This window comes from Setaria viridis, chromosome 9, assembly GCF_005286985.2.
Source record: "Setaria viridis chromosome 9, Setaria_viridis_v4.0, whole genome shotgun sequence".
NCBI lineage: Eukaryota > Viridiplantae > Streptophyta > Magnoliopsida > Poales > Poaceae > Setaria > Setaria viridis.
Window position 1 is genome coordinate 27,246,696 of NC_048271.2, and position 4,919 is coordinate 27,251,614.

Below are 4,919 nucleotides of genomic sequence, written 5' to 3' on the forward strand. Positions count from 1 at the left end.
TTTCGCATCGTTTTTCGTGTAGTAGTGAAATGCTCCAGAACACTCCCAAACATGTTCAGGGTCTAATGAGATAGATTGGATGCGCTCGTTGCGAAAAAATACGTCTGAAGTTCGCTACCGTAATACATAACATTCGCGTACTGAAACGCACCCGTTTCGCATCATTTTCCGTGCAGTAGCGAAATGGTCCAAACCCCTTCTAAACATGTTCTAGGGTCTATTAAGGTAGCTAAGATGCGTTCGTTGCGAAACAATCCATATGAAGTTTGCTACCCTAACATAGTGCATTCGGGTGCGACCGTTTCGCATCGTTTTTCATGCAATAGCGAAATGCTCCAAAACACTCCCAAACATGTTCTAGGGTCTAATGAGGTAGATTGGATGCGTTCGTTGCAAAAAATCCATTTGAAGTTCGCTACCCTAAAATAGTGCATTCAAGTGCCGAAATGCACCCGTTTCGCATCGTTTTTCGGGCAGTAGCGAAATGCTCCAAAACACTCCCAAACATGTTCTAGCTCTAATGAGGTAGATTGGATGTGTTTGTCATGAAAAAATCCATCGTAAGTTCGCTACCCGGAAATAGTGCATTCGGGTACCGAAACGCACCTGTTTCGCATCGTTTTTCATGCAATAGCGAAATGCTCCAAAACACTCCCAAACATGTTCTAGGGTCTAATGAGGTATATTGGATGCGTTCGTAGCAAAAAAATCGGTTCGAAGTTCGCTATCCGGAAACAGTGCATTCGGGTGCCGAAACGTGCCCATTTCGTATCGTTTTACGTGCAGTAGCAAAATGCTCCAAAACACTGCAAAACATGCTATAGGGTCTAATGTGGTACATTGGATGCGTTCGTTGCGAAAAAATTCCGTTGCAAGTTCGCTACTCAAAAATAGTGGATTCAGGTACCAAAACGCACCCGTTTCGCATTAGTTTTTGTGCAATAGCGAAATTCTACAAAGCACTCCAAAACATGTTGTATGGTCAAATGAGGTAGCTTGGTTGCATATGTTGCGAAAAAAATCCTTCTCAAATTCGCTACCCGGAAACTGTGGATTCGGGTACCGAAACGCACCCTTTTTGCATCATTTTTCGTGCATTAGCAAAACGATCCAAAACAGTGCCAAACATGTTCCAGGATCTACTATGGTAGATTGGATGCGTTCATTGCGAATAAATCCATCGAAAGTTCGCTACCCTAAAATAGTGCATTCGGGTGCCGAAATGCACCCGTTTCGCATCATTTTTCGGGGAATAGCGAAATGCTCCAAAACACTCCCAAACATGTTCTACGTCTAATGAGGTAGATTGGATGCGTTCCTTGCAAAAAAATCCGACAGAAGTTCCCTATCCTAAAACAGTGCATTTTGGTGCCGGAACGCTCCCATTCCGCATCATTTTTTGTGCAGTAGCGAAATGCTGCAGAATAGTTCCAAACATGTTCTAGGGTCTAATCAGGTAGATTGGATGCCTTCGTTGCGAAAAAATCAGTCGGAAGTTTGCTACCCAGAAACAGTGCATTCGGTACCGAAATGCACCCGTTTCGCATCGTTTTTCGTGCAGTAGGGAAATGCTCCAGAACAGTGCCAAACATGATCTAGGGTCTAATGAGGTAGATTGGATGCAGTGGGTGTGAAAAATTCTGACGGAAGTTCGCTACCCTAAAACAATGCATTCAATTGCAAAAACGCACCCGTTTTGCATCATTTTTCATGCAGCAGTGAAATGCTGCACAAGACTCCGAAACAAGTTCTAGGGTCTAATGAATTGGATGCGTTCATTGTGAAAAAATCAGTCGAAAGTTTGCTACCCGGAAACAGTGCCTTCGGGTATCGGAACGCGCACGTTTCGCATTTCTTTTCGTGTAGTAAGGAAATTCTCCAGAACACTCCCAAACAGGTTATATTATCTAATGGGCTAGATTGGATGTGTTTATTGCGAAAAATTCCGTCGGGAGTTCGCTACCCTAAAACACTTCATTCAGGTACCGAAACGCTCCCGTTTCGCATCATTTTTTTGTGCAGTAGCAAAATGCTACAAAACACTACTAAACATGTTCTGGGCCTAATTATGTGATTGGATCCGTTCGTTGCGAAAAAATCCGTCATAAGTTTGCTACCCGAAAACAATGCATTCGGGTGCTAAAACACACTCATTTCGCATCATTTTTTGTGCAGTAGCGAAATGCTCCAAAACACTGCCAAACATGTTCTAGAGTCCATTAAGGTAGATTGGATGCGCTCGTTGCGAAAAAATCCGTCTGAAGTTCACTACCCTAAAATAGTGCATTCGGGTGCCGAAACACACCCATTTCTCATCGTTTTTTGTGCAGTAGCGAAATGCTCCAAAGCAGTCCCAAACATGTTCAATCGTCTAATGCGGTAGATTGGATGCGTTCGTTGTGAAAAAATCCGTCGTAAGTTTGTAATGAGGACATCCCTAGCATCCACTCTTCTCCACCTCCTAATAAAACTATATCTGATATAGTGGGTCCAATTACAAAGTGCAAAACCAAAAAATTGGAGCAGGAAATGGATTCTCAGGTGAACGCTAACCTTGTGATAAATATTCAGATTATTTTGAATGAGCCTATGCTTTTGAGTACTTGTTTTAATGTTCTTAGGAATGATGGAGTGCACGAATGGGCATGGGATGATGTTGGTTTCTGCCCTCCAAACATATGGACTAAGGAGCCTGGACAGTAGCGAAACACTCCCAAAAATGTTCTAAGTCTAATGAGGTAGATTGGATGCGTTTGTTATGAAAAAATTCGTCGTAAGTTCGATACCCGGAAATAGTGCATTCGGCTACCGAAACGCACCCGTTTCGCATCGTTTTTTGCGCAGTAGTGACTTGCTCCAAACCACTCCCAAACATGTTCTAGGAACTATTAAGGTAAATTGGATGCGTTCGTTGCGAAAAAATCTATCTGAAGTTCGCTACCCTTAAACAGTGCATTCGGGTGCCGACACGCACCCGTTTTGCATCATTTTTCATGCAGTAGCGAAATGCTACAAAACACTCCCAAACATGTTCTATTGTCTAATGAGGTATAATGGATGCGATCGGTACAAAAAAAATCCATTGTAGGTTCGCTTCCTGGAAACAGTGCATTCAGGTACCGAAACGCACCCGTTCCTCATCGTTTTTCGTGCAGTAGCGAAATGCTGCAAAACACTACCAAACATGTTCTAGGATCTAATGAGGTAGATTGGATGCGTTCCTTGTGAAAAAATCAGTTGGTAGTTCTTTACCCTAAAACAGTGCATTGGGGTACCGAAACGCACCCGTTTCGCACCTTTTTCATAAAGTAGCGAGATGCTGCAGAACACTCCCAAGCATGTTCAAGGGTCTAATGAGGTAGATTGGATGCATTCATTGTGAAAAATTCTATCAAAAGTTTGCTACTCTAAAATAGTGCATTCGGGTACCAAAACGCACCCGTTTCGCATCGTTTTTCATGTAATAGCGAAATGCTACGAAGTACTCCAAAACATGTTGTATGGTCTAATGAGGTAGATTGGATGCGTTCGTTGTGAAAAAATCCGTCATAAGTTCATAATGAGGACATCCCTAGCATCCACTCTTCTGCACCTTCTAATGAAACTATATCTGATATAGTGGGTCCAATTACAAAGTGCAAAACCAAAAAAATGGAGAAGGAAATGCATTCTCAGGTGAACACTAACCTTGTGCTAAATAATCAGATTATTTTGAATGAGCCTATGCTTTTGAGTACATGTTTTAATGTTCTTAGGAATGATGGAGTCCACAAATGGGCATGGGATGATATGGTTTGTGCCCTCCAAACATATGGACTAAGGAGCCTGGACAGTAGCGAAATGCTCCAAAACACTCCCAAACATGTTCTAGGGTCTAATGAGGTAGATTGGATGCGTTCGTAGCAAAAAAATTCGTGCGAAGTTCGCTACCCTAAAATCGTGCAATAGCGAAATCCTACAAAGCACTCCAAAACATGTTGTATGGTCTAATGAGGTCGATTGGTTGCGTTCGTTGCGAGTAAAATCCGTCACAAATTCGCTACCCGAAAACTTTGGATTCGTGTACCCAAACGCACCAGTTTCGCATTATTTTTCGTGCATTAGCGAAAAGATCCAAAACAATGCCAAACATGTTCCAGGGTCTACTGAGGTAGATTGGTTGCGTTTGTTGCGAAAAAATCCATTTGAAGTTTGCTACCCTAAAATTGTGCAATTGGGTGACGAAATGCACCCGTTTTTGCACCATGTTTCCTGCAGTAGCGAAATGCTCCAAAACATGTTCTAGGGTCTAATGAGTACATTGGATGCGTTTGTAGTGAAAAAATCCGTCCGAACTTCGCTACTTCGAAACCGTGTGTTCGGGTGGCGAAATACACCAGATTCACATCGTTTTTCGTGCAGTAGCGAAATGCTCCAAAACACAACCGAACATGTTCTAGGTCTAATGAGGTAGATTGGATGTGTTCATTGCGAAAAAATCCGTCGAAAGTTCGCTAGCTAGAAATAGTGGATTTATGTACCGAAACGCACCCGTTTCGCATCGTTTTTTGTGCATTAGCAAGATGATCCAAAATAATCCCAAACATGTTCTAGCGTCTAATGAGATAGATTGGATGCGTTCGTTGAGAAAAAATTCGTTGGATGTTCGCAACCCGTTTCGTATCGTTTTACTTGTAGTAAACACTCCCAAACATTTTCTAGGGTATAAATAGGTAGATTGGATACGTTGGTTGCGCAAAATTCATCGGAAGTTCGCTGCCCGGAAACAGTGCATTTGCGTGTTGAAACGCACTCGTTTTGCATCATTTTTCGTGTAGTAGCGAAATGCTCCAAAATACTCCCAAACATGTTCTACAGTCCATTAAGTAGATTGGATGTGTTCGTTGTGAAATAATCCGTCGGAAGTTCGCTACCTAGAA